The sequence below is a fragment of the Haemaphysalis longicornis genome, unplaced genomic scaffold, assembly GCF_048455015.1.
Source record: "Haemaphysalis longicornis isolate Haplotype H1 unplaced genomic scaffold, Haemaphysalis longicornis Haplotype H1 scaffold_10, whole genome shotgun sequence".
Classification (NCBI taxonomy): Eukaryota; Metazoa; Arthropoda; class Arachnida; order Ixodida; family Ixodidae; genus Haemaphysalis; species Haemaphysalis longicornis.
In genome coordinates this window covers 28541874-28559328 of record NW_027526204.1, presented here as the reverse complement: position 1 = coordinate 28559328, position 17455 = coordinate 28541874, and the positions used below count along the sequence as shown (strand labels likewise).

Genomic DNA, 17455 nt, shown 5'->3' with positions numbered 1-17455 from the left:
GCACCGGACCGGTATTCTGGGGGTCGTGGGTTCAGATCCCACCTAGCGGGCATTTTTTCTCCACTTCCTTTCTTTTTTTCCAAATTCTTTATCTGTTTCAATTACCTTCCACATCTTCCCCTTTGCTTTCCGAGGTTTTCTTGACTGCCAACCCTTATTTCTGCCTTACTTTCAACGAGCCCCTCATTTCCTATTCTGATTCGCTACATGCATAGCCAGGGCCTCTGTTCTGGCAGTCTTGGTGCCATAGGGAGCTTAAGAGGGTTCAACGCTGGTCGACCCCTCGCGACATGTCGTAGACACTCCAGTCACGGCCCGGGGGTAAAAAGAAGGTCCCCTTCTCCCCGAGTAGTCAGAGTGGCGCTGGGTACCACCCCAAAGCGCAGGAAACAAAAATACTTAACATAAATACCCAGAAAGTGGAGGGGAAATATAGCCCCGCCGGTAGTATAGTGGTTTTCGCACCAGACCGGTATTCTGGAGGCCGTGGGTTCAGATCCCACCTAGCGGGCGTTTTTTCTCCACTTTCTTTCTTTCTCTCAAAATTCTTTGTCTGTTTCAATTACGTACCACATCCTCCCCTTTACTTTCCGAGGTTTTCTTGACTGCCAACCCTTATTTCTGCCTTACTTTCAACGAGCCCCTCATTTCCTATTCTGATTAGCTACATGCATAGCCAGGGCCTCTGTTATGGCAGTCTTGGTGCCATAGGGAGCTTAAGAGGGTTCAACGCTGGTCGACCACTCGCGACATGTCGTAGACACTCCAGTCACGGCCCGGGGGTTAAAAAGAAGGTCCCCTTCTCCCCGAGTAGTCAGAGTGGCGCTGGGTACCACCCCAAAGCGCAGGAAACAAAATACTTAACATAAATACCCGAAAAGTGGCGGGAAATATAGCCCCGCCGGTAGCGTTGTGGTTATCGCACCAGACCGGAATTCTGGAGGTCTTGGGTTCATGTCCCACCTAGCGGGCATTTTTCTCCACTTTCTTTCTTTCTTTCCAAATTCTTTATCTGTTTCAATTACCTGTCACATCCTCCCCTTTGCTTTCCGAGGTTTTCTTGACTGCCAACCCTTATTTGTGTCTTACTTCAACGAGCCCCTTATTTCCTCTTCTGATTAGCTACATGCATAGCGATGGCCTCTGTTCTGGCAGTCTTGGTGCCATAGGGAGCTTAAGAGGGTTCAACGCTGGTCGACCACTCGCGACATGTCGTAGACACTCCAGTCACGACCCGGGGGTTAAAAAGCTTCACCCCAAGTAGTCAGAGGGGCGCTGGCTACCACCCCCAAGCGCAGGAAACAAAAATACTTAACATAAATACCGAGAAAGTGGCGGGAAATATAGCCCCGCCGGTAGCGTAGTGGTTATCGCACCAGGCCGGTATTCTGGGGGTCGTGGGTTCAGATTCCACCTAGCGGGCATTTTTGCTCCACTTTCTTTCTTTCCAAATTCTTTATCTGTTTCAATTACCTACCACATCCTCCCCTTTGCTTTCCAAGGTTTTCTTGACCGCCAACCCTTATTTCTGTCTTACTTTCAACGAGCCCCTCATTTCCTATTCTGATTCGCTACATGCATAGCGAGGGCCTCTGCTCTGGCAGTCTTGGTGCCATAGGGAGCTTAAGAGGGTTCAGCGCTGGTCGACCACTCGCGACATGTCGTAGACACTTGAGTCACGGCCCGGGGGTTAAAAAGAAGGTCCCCTTCACCCCGAGTAGTCAGAGTGACGCTGGCTAGCACCCCCTATCGCAGGAAACAAAAATACCTAACATAAATACCCAGAAAGTGGCGGGAAATATAGCCCCGCCGGTAGCGTAGTGGTTATCGCACCAGACCGGTATTCTGGAGGTCGTGGGTTCAGATCCCACCTAGCGGGCATTTTTTCTCCACTTTCTTTCTTTCTTTCCAAATTCTTTATCTGTTTCAATTACCTACCACATCCTCCCCTTTGCTTTCCGAGATTTTCTTGACTGCCAACCCTTATTTCTGTCTATATATATATATATGTATCTATATATGTATTTAAATATTGACATGGTCGTAAGGAATGAGATGTGCTCTCTTAAAGATGGGGCGGCCGGGGTGCAGGGAATTCGTAGGCGGGGAGCGGTGAGCAGAGAGCGAGTAGTACGCAACACCCAACGTCTTCTTCCTCTTTACCACTCACGGCCGGTCAGTTCGTTTTCGTTGTCTTCTCTCTAAGTTTCGTTTATTCCCTTTCCATCGTAACATTTTCTCCGGGGCAGACGAAGCTCGCCGAGCGAGTTAAGGGGTGGGAGAGTGACAGCGTTTCAGGCGAGCTACATGCACGACCTCCGTCCTGCTCGAGCGGCGACCATTAGACGTGACTTTGGCGACGACGTAGTTGGCATCGTTGAAGCGGGAGAGCGCCACAAACGCTCCAGAGTAAGTGGAGAGGAATTTTTGGTGCAGTCCTTTCTTGCGCGCCCGAATCCATAATCAAACTTGTTTCCCCGTAGTGAAAGCGACGGGAGGATGTCGGTCATAGTAGCGAGCCTTGGTACGAGCTTGCGAGCTCAGAGTATGAATACGGGAGAGCCGGCGCGCTTCTTCAGCACGGCACAAAGTTTTGGCGAATGAAAGGTGGTGATGTGGTGAGAAGGGCAAGATGCTGTCGAGAAATGTACGTGGAGCACGGACATATAGTAGAAAAAATGGAGCATAGCCAGTAATTTCGTGTTTGGCGGTATATTAGGCGTACGTAACGAATGGTAGCACAGTGTCCCTATTCTTCTGGTTGGACGTAACATACATTGATAGCATATTGGTCATTGTGCGGTTTGTGCGCTCCGTCAGACCATTAGTTTGGGGATGGTATGCGGTGCTATGGCGAGAGAAAGAGCCACAAAGTCTCAATATTTCTTCTAAAACGTCTGCCGTAAACAGTCGCCCGCGGTCACTGATGATAACGCGCGGAGCGCCATGACGAAGGATAATAGAATGCAGAAGGAAGGCTGAGACGTCCTCAGCTGTAGCTATAACGAGAGAGGCTGTCTCGACGTACCGTTTCAAGTAATCGAAAGTAATCGACGCACACGATAATCCACCGGTGACCTGTCGAAGACTTCGGTAGAGATCCAAGAAGATCTATTCGTACTTTTTGAAATTGTGACGTAGGTGGAGTCACGGGATGCAGAGGTCCCGGCGAAGTGCTCCCAGGGCGTTTATGCGGCTGGCATTGCATTCAGCCAGGAACGCATTGCTTCGCAAGTCGCCGCATTCCTGGCCAGTAAAAGTTCTGTTTGAGCCGATGTAGCGTGCGCACAAAGCCAAGGTGACCCGCAGTGGGGTCGTCGTGCGTTGCATGCAAAATGGCGGTGCGAAGGCTAGCTGGAACAATCAAAAAGAAGCGGGCGCCATCCACCGAATAGTTCCTCTTCAACAACAAGCCGTCGCGCACGACAAACGGGCACGATGACTGCGCTCGCTGTGCTGCTTCAAACATCATTTTTGAAGAACTGTCCTTCAGTTGTTTTTCCTTCAAGTTGGAGGCGGTGGGAATTGCAGTCGACACAGATGCCAGACAGTCATCAAAGTGATCGTCGTCACACGGAGGCACCGGGACAGAAAGGCGTGACAAGCAGTCCGCGTCACTGTGTCGGCGTCCGCTCTTGTACGACACAGAGAAATCGTACTCTTGTAAGCGCAATGCCCAGCGAGCAAGCCGACCGGATGGGTCCCGCAGGCCAACGAGCCAGCATAGTGAGTGGTGGTCCGTGATGATAGAGACGTGACGCCCATACAGGTATGGATGACACTTTTGAACGGCGAAGATAACAGCTAGACACTCAAGTTCAGTAACAGTGATACGTTCGGGTGGCATAAGCGATGACGTGCTGCGCGCCGCTATTGAGCTGGACGAGTACAGCACCAACGCCGACTCCACTGGCGTCAGTGTGAAGTTCGGTAGGAGCAGCTGGGTTGAAGTGGCGAAGAACTGGGCTCGAAGTAAGGAAAAACTTTAGTTGCTGAAAGGCGGCTTCACCTTCTGGTGTCCACACAAACGTGGTGTTTTTCTGTAGCACGCAATTCATGGGGTGAGAAAGGTGGGCAAAATCCTTAATAAAACGTCAAAAATAGGAACAAAGGCCCAAAAAACTTATGAGGTCTTTTAACGAACGTGGTGTCACGAAGCCTCGAACTGCTTAGATATTTTGCGGGTCGGGCCGAATACCGTCCTTGTTGACGAGAAACCCGAGCACGATTGCTTGACGTTCGGCGAAATGACACTTCTTTGAATTGAGAACCAACCCTGCTTTTTGAATCCTGTCGAGAACAATTCCAATGCATTCGTTATGCTCGCTAAACGTCGTGCCATAGATTATGATGTCGTCGAAATAGCACATACATATCTCCCATTTAAGGCCGCGCAAAATGGTGTCCATAAACCTTTCAAATTTGGCAGGCGCATCTCATAGCCCAAAAGGCATGACGTTGAATTAGAATAGGCCGTCTGGTGTCACGAAGTCTGTTTTTTCTTGTCGGATGGGTGCACCGGAATTTTCCAATATCCTGACCTGAGATCGAGAGAGGAGAAATATGAAGCGGAATAAAGGCAGTCGATAGCGTCATCGATGCGCGGTAGGGGATATACGTCCTTTTTGGTGACTGCATTGAGACGACGATAGTCGACACAAAATCACCATGAGTTATCTTTTTTCTTGACCAAGATCACGGGTGCGGCCTAAGGGCTTGAGGACTCGCGGATCACCCATTTGCTTAGCATCTCTTGCGTCTGGTCGTTGATTATTTTTCGTTCGGAAGGCGACACTCGAAATGGCTTCTGGCGTATAGGGGTCGCATCGCCGGTATTGATACGATGCTGTAGCCCGGAGGCAGGAACGGCAAAAGAATGATCGCCCTGTGCTAAGTCGAAAGTCGAGGCATAAGGAGCGAGCGTTTTCAGCAGTTCGCACTGTTCGACGGACGAAAGGGAGCTGTTGATCATGCGCTTAAGTGCGGCGGTATAGTCAGGTTTTTCTGTCGTGGTATGGTCGGGGTTGTGATTCACCGCTTGAATGGCGACGTTCACTTGTTCGTCGAAGCTGGCAATCTTGAATCCACAGGGATGTACTACTGGCTCACTGGACACATTCACCGTCCACACCTGACTACGTCCGCCTGTCGCCTTGAACGGAGCTCTGGGCACCAAAATATTTTTCTTGACCATGTTGTTGTCATCGCATTCAATTAAAATAGTGCAGCTGTTCGAACGAAGACGAGCAGAGTTCACCAGAAGAAACGAAGCTGCCATAGCTGGTAACAGGGTGTCTTCAGCAAGTGAAAGCACACCTGCGCTGGTCTCGCTGGGATCGTCAATTGGGGTTGGCAGAATTTCACCCCGGAAAGAAATCTCGCCAGTACCACAGTCGAGCGTAGCTCCACTGTCGCGTAGGAAATTTATACCCAAAATAACGTCATGAGTAGCTTGCGCCAGAACAATAAACTCCGTCCGGAATGCCTCTTCACCAAGCGTAACTGCCGCGGAACAAACGTCGACAGCGCGCGGATGCTCGCCCCCGACACCGCGGAAATAAACGTTGCGATCACACACAAACATACCTTTGTGTCTGGACGATTGTTGAAAGAAACACTCATAACCGAAACTGCGGCACCAGTGTCCTATAAAGCTAACGTTTCTACACCATTCACACTAACAATCACTGTTTTTTGACATTATCATAGGTGGGGGAATTGGTGAAAGCGACCGTCTCGCGACCTCACCCCCTAGGTTGCAGAAGCTAGTTTCCCAGCGTCGGCGATCCTCGCCTTCCCCACGGCGAGGGTGATCGGGCTTGGTGCGCACATGGAGGACAGAAGCTGCGGTCGGACGCGGGCGAGTCGTGGCGCATGTTGCTTGACTAGCTGGACCGGTATAAAAGTGGAAGTCGGTATAGTGGTGTCGTAAGGCGGGTTGTTGCGCATTGCCGTAGGTGGTCTCGCGAACTGTCCTTGAGGCTGCCGTAGGCGATAGGGACAAAATCGGGATATATGACTGGGGAGGTGGCAGTTATAACAAACAGGAGGCGGTCAGGGCGCAACATATCCTTAGTAGGGTCGTCTGTGATCATCAGGTGGTCGGCGCGGAGGGTCACTATTGGACGATGCAAACCTCCGAAACGGGGACCGATTAGCCCAGGCTCCAGAGCGTTCATTCCGAAAAGTGGTTGGCCGACACCTCGAACTGTCCTCACACCAGGGCAACAGAGGCTCTTCTGGTGACTCTTGCAATGCAAACTGATTGTAGACGGGGCGGGCTGGAGCGGGGAAATGATGGAGGGCGAGTCGCGGCAGACGCTTTCGTGGCCAAGCTCTTTTCTGATAATTATGCGAACTAGTGACACTATATCTTCGGAAGGGTTCGAATTGAAGTCCACACTCACTACGGTGGTGTCCTTTGCTAGACGACCGAACTTGGGAGCAATTCGCCGAATCTTCAGTGCCTCAAACGCCGTGTAGTTGCGAATCACGTCCTGTGCAGTTGAAAGGTCTTCCTTCGTTATCAAAAAGTTGTATGCGTCCTCAGCAACTCCTTTGAGCAGGTGACCCACCTGGTCCTCATCGGACATGCTACGGTTAACCAAGCGGCACAGCTGGAGCACTTCCTCGATGTAAGTTATGCAGGTTTCTCCAGGAACCTGGGCTCGTTTCGCGAGAGTTTGCTCAGCCTTTTTCTTTTTGGCACCTGAATTCCCGCAAGACTTCTTAATCTCGATAACAAAGTTATCCCACGTAGCCAACTTTTCCTCGTTGTTTTCGAACAACACAAGGGCGGTTTTATCGAGAGAGAAGGACACGTTGGGGAGCTGTGACGCTGGGTCCCAGTGGTTGTACTTGCTGACCCTTTCATAATGTTTCAGCCAATCTTCTACGTCCTCATCCGCAGCCCCCAAAAACTTCCGGGGTTCCCTCGAGTAGGGCCAGATGCTCACCCTTGATGGTGCAGCTGCGTCAGTAGCTCGGATGTTCGGCATGCCGGTCTGTCTGGGGGGTAGCTTAGCAATCCGCCTGCTCCGTCAACAGTCGTCGGTTGTTTCCAGGGGATGTCGCTACCCGGCTCCTCCACCAATTGACACGGTCGTAGGGAATGAGATGGGCTTTATTAAAGATGGGCCGGCCGGTGCGCAGGAATTCGTAGGCGAGGAGCGGTGAAACAGAGCGAGTATCGCGCAGCGCCAACGTTTTCCTCCTCTTTACCACTCGCGGCCGGTCAGTTCGTTTTCATTGTCTTCTCTCCAAGTTTCGTTTCTTCCATTTCCATCGTAGCAATATATATTGGTCGGGTTTCCTCTTCAATGGGCCAGATCAGCGTACAGCATAGTGAGGGAGACGATAGCGTTTGTCCAGTTCTTTAGATTATTTAATACCCAACAGTTTCGAAAAGAGGACCTTTCTTCTTCGGGGGTTACAACCGAAGAAGAAAGGTCCTCTCTTTCTCTCTCTCGCTCCCCCCCTTTTTTTTGTGGTTGTTGTAACATAGGCGTAGCCCGACTGTATGCGTGCTCTCCTTTTCCGAAACATTTTCCGCTCCATCTCCCAGTTTTCTGCAAACCTATATAAGACACGTGTTCCAAATGTTTGCCACAGCAATAATCATGTAACTTTACTCTGATGTAGGCAAGTCCCGTTGCCGCTACGTAAGTAAACCTTGTTTGGTATTGTTCTTGCTGTGTATCCGCCTCTTTACTTATACTATTTCTGCGCGCTTTGTGAGTTTTATCTTGCTCTACATTTATATATAAGTATATATATATATATATATATATATATATATATATATATATATATATATATATATATATATATATATATACCAGAGAAGGAATTCTTGGCTACTGTTTAAATATTCAAAAACTTGGGTGCGACCACTTGGAACACAATAACAAAGACTTTATTTCGACAGTTTCGACCAGTGGCCTGGTCTGCTATTTCTTGTAATTTGTGACTTGTAATTTTCCCTGAAGCACAGTGGCCTGGTCTGCTTCAAGGAAAATTACAAGTCCCAAATTACAAGAAATAGCAGACCAGGCCACTCGTCGAAACTGTCGAAATAAAGTCTTTGTTAGTGTTTTCCAAGTGGTCGCACCCAAGTTTTTGAATATATATATATATATATATATATATATATATATATATATATATATATATATATATATATATATATATATATATATATATATAAATATATATATGTATATATATATATATATATATATATATATGTATGTAGCGAGACAGGAAGTTTGCCAGTTTCTTTGTCCTTCACACAGGCCGGGTTAGCTAGCCCCATGCGCTAGCTGTCGGAATCTGCCACCTAGTACGCAAATCTGTAGAGAAAGCTCTACAATCCGCGTATATACATCAGTGAGGGAAACTGCGCACGCTTTTTTGTGACGCAAGGTTTTTACGCCTTGCAGGCTGCCAGCTTAAGTAATGGGCCAGAAGCAGGAACCCACACAACCCAGCCTTAAAATATGTAAAGTGTTCCGAACAAAACTACTGAGGTCACTGCTTGAAGCTGGACTAGTGATGTCTTCAAAACACCTTTCCGACCAGGTCTCCGGTGAAGTGAAGTTTTTCCTCCCCTTCTTCCTTCTCTGCTCACCTCTTCCTATGGTACCTCACACAGTTCTACTGCTTGTAAGATCCACTGGTAAACCCTCTGGCGGAGAGCCTAATAACTGTGCTACACGAAAACTTTCATTTGATGGTTGTCTACTTTTTTACAAGTGCGCTTGGTATAAAGGCAAACCACCGCACGATAAACAATCCCTGCGAATGCCTCCGGAAGTGGCCGGAAAAGGTATTACTTTTTAGAAAAATATAGCAAGCATGGATGTCCTTTAAAAGGTTGCCTAATTTTTACCAGTTACAATTTGCAGTAGTAGGGCGCTTATGAAAAATCTTGCTTCCTAATTTTCATCAATCAACCCAAGCAACCGCAAAAAAAATCCCAGGGGCTGTTAACAAATTTTTTAAAAGTGCGAATAAAGAAAGAAGAGAAAAAATATGGTCAGAATTGCAAAACGTGCTGTAAAAAGTTGGCGGCACGCCACAGAATCCAACAGTTTTCTTATTTTTACATCTCGCAAGTAACAAAGAGGCAGTTCGTTTTCAAGAGAAGAATGGTTCAACCCAGTTCTAATCAAAGCAACACCATTACGCGCCAAACATCACATGCACAATCTTTAAAAACGCTGAATAAATGAGCCGCCTCGAGCGGGTCGTTTTTATTACGCCGCATGCTGCGAGGAAAAGAAATTAACCGCTCTGACTGATAGGACTTTAAAACTCACTCTGTGACCACTTTGGAAATACTGATCACTTTGTAACGCTCACGAGTCCCCGCATAACTAAAAAAATACTATGAAATCAATTACGGCCGTTTGTCTACGAGGTTAGCAGCGCTTTGAAGCAGCTTCCACGGCCAGCCGCAACCGCGGCTCTTTCACCGATGACAAGCGCCAAGGTCGACACTGCGGCGGAAAAGGAAACTAGTGCTGTCACCGACGGCGAGGCGCATTCGACTTGGCCGGAACTTGTGTCCATCGAGCGGCTGTGCTACTGCCGATAGGGCTTTGGACAAACATCACTGCGCAGGTGCTAACCTGCCGGAAACACATGCCCTTTCTTTCGTCTCCTCCGTAGTGCCAGTTTCCTTTTCACAGCATAGTTGCCGCTGCGCGTCATTACAGATTCAGCGGAGCCCTCGACACTTGCATCCTCACTCGAGGCTTCCCGGTTGCACCCGTGACGTATTTCCGTGGACACCTATGGGCACAGCTGATAGCGGACTGCTAGGAGCAATGGAGAAGTAAAAAAATGAGCGGTATAACGCTATCGCATTAAAAGTAAAGCCAACAAAGAAACCAGGCACCGGCCCACCATACATAGCCAGGTGCAGTGAGGAGAGATGAAAACAAGGCAAGTTCTTCGGTGAATACCACGTGATTGGCAAGATCGTTGCATTCCTTGGCAGTGGGAATGAAAATGATTGCGCAAATGTGTTGGTCCACGGACCACGGTGTGAAACTTGTAATTTGTTTATGCTACGACCTGATGCATGTGACTTTTGTGTGACGTAAGGGTTGGGTGATAATAAGTAGTGAAACCTTGCGAACCTTGCGGCCTTGCGAGCTTCCGGCCTTGCGACCTTCCGACTGTGGATGAGGGGAGGGAGGGCTTAGCGCGATTTAATGTTTGTGACGTTGCTAACAGAATAATCGGAGACAGGGAGTTTTACCTGCACGCTTTTGGATAGCCACTGTATCATCAACAAGGTAACGTTGATGTGGGTCCCACATGTCGCCGGGTAATCCAAGTTTTGGGTGGATTAGTGTTTTTAGGCTAGCAGTTTGAAGTTTGAAGGGGCGGGTTTCATCGTACGCTGCAGATACACTAGCGATTTACTAGTGCTCGCAAATAATTTCTTAACGTGTGCGGTCCAAGTTAAATCGTTGGTAATATGAACGCGTTAGTATTTGTAGACTTTTGTGGTTTGTAGAGATGAGCCATGAATAGTGTAATTATAAACTACAGGGCATCCGCGTCACCCGAAAGCGACATATTTTGCAGTTCGATTCATTTAGCGACATTTGGCGATTGTTACACCAGTTGTCACTATAGATAGGGTCAGATTGTAAGTTATCTCGCCGCTCAAAACGCTACGTCCCCCGATAGTCATCGATCACACTCGCCGTCTCCCTCAGTCGACTTCTGCCCGACCCGTCGTAACCCTCGAGACAGCCGTCCAAGGAGGTTTTGCAGCCCCCGGCGAGGAAACGACGCGAAGCAACCTGCAGAGGCAAGGTTGCTGAAGACCGGAACTGTAATGTCCTTCAAAAGACGCAGACGACGACTCAAGATATAGCGACAAAGACCAAACGGGGTCCTGATTAATTATTGCTCCGATGCAAGCAGACGACGACGGCGCAACGAAATACTGACAGAGCCCTGAATGCCGATCTTCCTATTACCATCGACGGGCATGAGGTGACTGCGTTACTTGACACCGGCGCGGATTATCAAATCATTAGCCAAGAATTTGCCGACCATTTATGGAAGGTCAAGACTCCGTAGGACGGCCCGCCGTTTTGATCCGCGGGAGGTCACCCCATGATGCCAGTTGGGAAGCGTACAGCACGGGTTGGTTTAGGGAGCGCTGACTTCGGACTTTCGTCGTTCTTCCGTCTAGCTGCAAGCACTTCATCTTGGGCACGGATTTTCTGCGCGAGTACAATGCCGTCATACATATTGGAGAGTGCCTGGTGAGAATTTCCCCAAACCTGCCTCGCGAACAGCTTACCGGCCAGCGCCGTTTGCAACTTCATATAGCCGATGAAGACGTGAGCGTGCCACCGCGATCCTCCGCACTTCTTCCAATAGCGTGCGACGATCCCTGCCCCGCTGACGGGGTTGCCAAACTGCATACTGTGCTCTTTTTGGACCAGGGCTTTGCCATCGCAAGAGGACTTGTGCACCTGTCAGTCGGCCGCACCAATGTTTAGTTGACTAATTTCTCCAACGAACACCGGCACGTCGGGGTAGGGACTACAGCAGCATTTTTTGAAGGTATCGACGAAACAGAATGCTGTTTTCTGCTTAAAACCAGCCGAAACACAGCGGCAAGCACTAAATGCCTAGTCGACGACCACTCCAACCTCTCATGGGAAAAACCACCGAGCACTCCTTCACATCCTTCAGCACTTCGACGACTCTTTTGTGAAATATGTTACCCGATTCCCGCGCATGCTGACATTATCATCATCATTATGTAAATAGACTTCATGGTATACCTTCTGCACGTCCCGGCCCTTTGTCTCCAGGTTTTCCACAACATTGCTGCAAGAAACCCGGCAACGAAACCCCCTCGATGACTTGGAAGTATTCGACTTTGTGTTCAAGAACGATGGAAGCCAGAGGACCCCACTGATGCCGACGGACGTGCCTACATACCGAAGGGCCCATGAGACTGTTTACTCCACGGAGTCTCATCGCGTGCTGTGGAATCTGGGTGAGTTGATCGAGAGCCGCATTTCATTTTGGAAGAATATGATGACGGACGCAGGAAAGGAAGTTTATTGAAGCTTCATGCTATCAGAAATATTACCATAAAACGTCAGACACTGGTGCACTAATACAGAAAATGCGAGCCGAAGCCCTTGCCGCAGTGATCTTCCCCCAGCCGAGTGATCTAGAACTCAAAAGCTTTCTTTACCGCCTCCAAGAACATGAAGCCAAGCTTAAAGTATTGGACAACGACTTTGAGCCATACATACCAAGCGAACGTCTCGATGAAGAATTTACCACGCGCTTCGAATGGGAAGAGAATATTATCGACACCAGAACCAGATTACGGTGGACTTTAGAAGAACGAACGAAAACACAATCTCAGTTTTGTGATGGTGCCTTATCCAACATCTTTGGTTCTTTGACAGTGGCTCACTAAGGTTACACCCGTACTCTGGTCAGGATCCATCCATCCTATTACTGGCCCAAGATGGCAGCAACGATGTGACACTACGTACGCACGTGTAAGGAGTGCCAACATCTAAACCACCGGTGCTCCGACCAGCGGGTCTATTGCACCCTGCTTAGATACCAGCAGAGCCTTTTGAGAAGGTGGGAATGGACCTTTTGGGACCGTTTCCGACGTCGTTCGCTGGTAAAAAGTGGAATATAGTTGCCACGGACTACCTCACTAGGTACACGGAAACGGAAGTTCTGAAGCGGGGAACCGCTCTCGAGGTCACCCAGTTTTTTGTTACGAAGATTATTCTCCGCCACGGTGTTCCTGCTATCGTTATTACTGACCGAGGAAAGGGATTCATTGCTGCTCTCATCGAGGAATTCATCAGCGGTACCTCCCATCAGAAGTGGACCGGGTATCAACCGCAGACAAACGGCCGTACTGAGCGCCTAAACAAGACAATAGCCGACATGCTCAGCATGTACACCGACGTGGAGCACAAGACGTGGGATGATGTGTTGCCATACGTCACGTTCGCCGACAACACAGCTCAACAAGACACGAGACGAATGTGGCCGTTCTCTCTTCTTTATGGCCGACCTGGCACCTCCATGCTAGATGCAATGTGTCCCCATGACACCAGCGGCGACAACATGGAGCTGCACGAATTCATGGAACGAGCAGAATACGGGGCAACTAACACACCTTCGAACAACACGGAAACAGCTGCAGACTCCCACCGCTACAGCCTCCGCCGTGTACAAATCTTGTGACCGAGTCTGAGTATAGACTCGCGTCCGACGTCGAGGACTCTGTGAAAAACTTTTGAAACGGTACCTAGGACCATATCTAGTGCTGCGCCAGGTTACCGACCTAACGCATGAAATTGTAGACGATGGCCTTGTGTCTCGACGCCACCACAACCCCTGCTCTGACGTGGTTCGCGTAGTGGGCATGAAGACGTATTTCGGTCGTTGATGGACTCGTTTTGGACAACACCATAAGCGAATGTATCATTTTCCCTTACTCTGGGTGCATCGGGTCGATGCTATTATGATGGCTCGTAAAATGTCGCGGGGAGTGTAAGTTACGCAGGGCAATCCCCTGTTCTAGGTATGTACCGGTTATTGCGCTTGGTACAATCTGTGAGTGATGGATATGTGCCGTGTTTCCTTGTCAGCGGGATAGCATGAAGACGACAATATAAACGCGTGCCCCGGGGCCCGCGCCACTTCATTCCGTCATACGGACATTAGGGGCAGCGAGCTAGCGGACCATTTAGCTAATCTCCCTGTCAGAGCTCCCATTCAATTCGGAATTCCTAATCTAGCTCTATTTGCATCTTCAAGATTAAGATGATACTGGCATAGGGCTCCACTCGTTCAGACTCACTTTTATCATTTGAAAAGTACCAACATTTCAAGTTCAGGTGGAATGTTCATTTTTGTGGTTCTCGACAATGCCGGGTGACTTTCACCGAGCTGCGCGGCAGGATTCCAAGGCTTAATTACTATCTGTTCGTATCAGGACTTTCACCTGAGGAACTATGCGTGCGATGCCAGGTCCCTGAAACAATCGAACATTTTATTCTCGGCTGCCGCGTTTCTCAACTGCTAGACAACTGCTTTTAAGGGCCCAATTGAGCGTCTGGGGTTGACTATTGCGATTCCACTTACATTATTCATTGGCGCATCAAATTTAGGGTTTGCAAAAAGGGATATATATAATTGCATTCAAAATTTTCTTTCTGCTTCAGGTCGTTTGAAGTGCTGAAGGGTGCTAATTAATGGTTATTTTGCGTTTTATTCAACACTAAGTTTCCTTTTTCAGCTTCTTTCCGGAAATAATTTGGTATTTCAAAGTCCCCACGTATTTCAACAACCGATTTAGCCCTCGCCAATCCCCCCTTGTGGTTACGTGCCAAAATATTTGGAACACGTTTTTTTATAGCTTTGCGGAAAACTGCGAGAAGGAGACAAAGATGTTTCGGAAAGTGAGAGTATGACTACAGTCGGGCCAGGTCAGGCTATGCCCGTGCTACAACAAAAAAGGTGAAAAAAAGATAAAGGGGTTGAATTAACAAGGCAGCTCTCCTGATTGCACCACCACAGTGCAAAGCACGTGGTGTAGGCGGCAAGTTCAGGCACTGTGAGAGCGTGGAAAACTGCGGGTTCGAAAAGAATGGAAATGTACACAATAGGATATTCAGCGTTTGCGGAGAGGGGTTGCATTTTGAACTGTATTTTGCGTGTGCCCTCCGCGGATGGAAAGAATAGATACTGTGCAAAAAGAACATTTCCGAATGAGCTAGCAACCGAACAGGATCTAGGGAACTAATGCATGTGGCCTGGAGCCGCATGCACCCGGCTAGTGTGCGTAGAGCTCCGATCAATACTTTTTCAAAAGAAGAGATAAGCAAAGGGTAATCGCTGTAACTGGAGTCAGGTGTGGGTGGATACAAACAGGCAATAAAAGAAGATCGCAATTAGTGTGCGCCCTCCTTTTCGAATGGGAGAAGTATAGATACTGTTCACAAATCATAAAGGGTTAATTGTTTAAAAGTAAGGGATGGGGGGGGGCGCGGCCTTCTTCCCAAGGAGAAATCAAATTGTCAATCTGGATTTCGCTATTAGAGCTGCTGCACTTGGTGGCCAAGCCCGCATTAGCTAATGGAAAATGCAAGAGGGAAACTTTATTGTCGTCGAGTAGTTTCCGCAAATTCCGATGGGAAACTCAAGAGTGGGATTAAAACACAACGTGATAAAAATAATGAGGTCCCAACTTTAATCCAAGGACAAGCACGTTAGTTCTCCGTAACTTTCGCTGATACCAAACATCACTGACCTAAACGTATAAATAAGACAACGTACATCTTGTTGTTGGGTTAGTTATTGAAGCATTTTAAGGATTCAAAAAACTCCGCATAAAGGACAACACAATAAGGAAGAACAGGAGGGGCAGGACTCACGACCAACAACCCTCTATTGCCCGCATGTGCACTGAATCGTATATAGCCATCTTCGTTTTTCCAGTACAGATTCCGGAGCCTCGCAGTAGTGGTGAGTTTTAAAAGCAGATTTCAAAATTATTGATTTATCATATTCAATCGTGTGACCACATTTGAAAGAGGCAAATAAGGACAGCTTGCATGAGAGTGGTGAAAATTGAACCTTATTGGAAAGGGCATTTTAGTTTGGCCGATATACTGTTGCATACAAATAATGCACTCTAGAAGGCACACAATATTAGCGGAGTCAGACGTAAAGTAACCTTTTATATTTATTTAATAGTCTGAAGCTGTGCTGGTGGCATGCTGTGGGGTGGTCGTGTGGGGGCATAATTTACACCGCGATTTTTTACAGGCCATGCAAGCAGTAGTTTTCGGTCGGCTGATGCGGGAGTTAGTAAGAAAGCTGCCTCCATTCTTGTTACGCCGCTCCACAACACGTGCTTGCTCGGGAAATACGCTTGTGAAGCGTTCACGTTGGATTAGGATATTATGGTGTTTTCTTAGGACGGTTGATACTCTTGGAGCGGAGGCTGAGTGGTTAAAGCTAAGTTTGTTTCGCGATTACTTTAGGTGGTTTTTTTTTAAGGTTTAGTTCTTCTAATAGGTTGGTTCGCACAAAGCGTTGTCGAAAACTTGATCAGCGTATTTTTATTCAAGACTTGGGCTCGAGTTCTCGACAGTTTGAGTCAAAATAGGCTTGGTTTGTTCACATTCTCTAAAATGGTGGGCTTGAATGCAAGGTATTGCTGTTCGGCCGTGTCTGATATGGCTACTTTGGAAGTGCAAACACTGCCGCGTGTCTGTAGGTTTTCTATACAGTTTAGTTTTAAGCCTACCATTGGAAGTAGCAACGGTAACGTCCAGAAAGTTTACACTGTGTTTCGAGTACGAATGGTGAAGGGAATAACTAGGATGGGCTTGGTAAAATGCCTCAATGAATGTGACGGGCTCCGCGCCACCGTGCTGCCCGATCATGAATATTGTCACGAAGTCAAAGACGACGCAGTTGTATACAAGGGAAACAAGTTTATTGAAGTGAACTTGTGCTCCACTAAAAACTCCAAGCATACACAGGCTGCAAAGCAGCAGTCAACAAAGTGACGTGCTCAAGCGAGCGTCGGTAATTCGAATGCCATGGCGTCTGCTCTGCAGGCTTTTATCTTTCGGCGCAAGTGTTTCTCCAACCACCAATATACATCCAGAGCATTGTAGATCAAATAAAATTATTCTAGGCCAGTGACGTAAGGGTGAAACGCTATCCTTATCCGAATGAGATAACCCATGCGGCATAACAATAAAGAAATGAACATGCGCTTCACTTAGGACAATGATAACACAGCCGGGTGCAGCCGGGTAGGAAAATCAAACCATAAATAAACAAACCTAAAGCATGGTTTGCGGCATTACCTCCCCTCTAAGAGTGCATCGACCCGATGCTGAAATAAAATGAGTTTGAACGAACAACAACATTAACAACAACAAAAAAGTCTATCATCTTGCGTAGTAAGGCTTGAGGCCAGCAACGTGAACTACTTCGGGTCGTATGCGTCGTCGTGATGTGCTTAAGTGGGCCAATGCGTCGTAGAATCTGGTATGGTGCGTAATACCGTCGCAGAAGCTTCTCACTGAGTCCGCGTCATCGGATGGGAGTCTAAACCCACACACGATCCCCAGGGTGGTAATCGGCGTCTCGGCGTCGGTGATTGTAGCGTCCGGCATCCACCAGCTGTGTGTCTGTTATACGAACTCGAGCGAGGTGGCGGGCCTTTTCCGCAGTTTGAAGGTATCCTTGGACGTCGGCGCTGAGGTCGTCGTCTTCTACGTGCAGAAGCATGGCGTTGAGCATCGTAGTCAGCCGTATTTCATAGACAAGCTCGAACGGCGTAATGTGCGTAGTTTCCAGGGTTTCCGCATTGTACGCACACGGGACACACGGGAGGACTTCGTCCAAG

General features: G+C 48.2%; 1 long non-coding RNA gene across 1 annotated transcript in view; it reads left to right on the top strand.

Moving 5' to 3' along the window:
* The window catches only part of LOC144157669 (uncharacterized), a 58715-nt gene that overhangs the window by 21437 nt on the left and 19823 nt on the right, over window positions 1-17455 (top strand). The gene's annotated exons all lie outside the window — the stretch shown is intronic.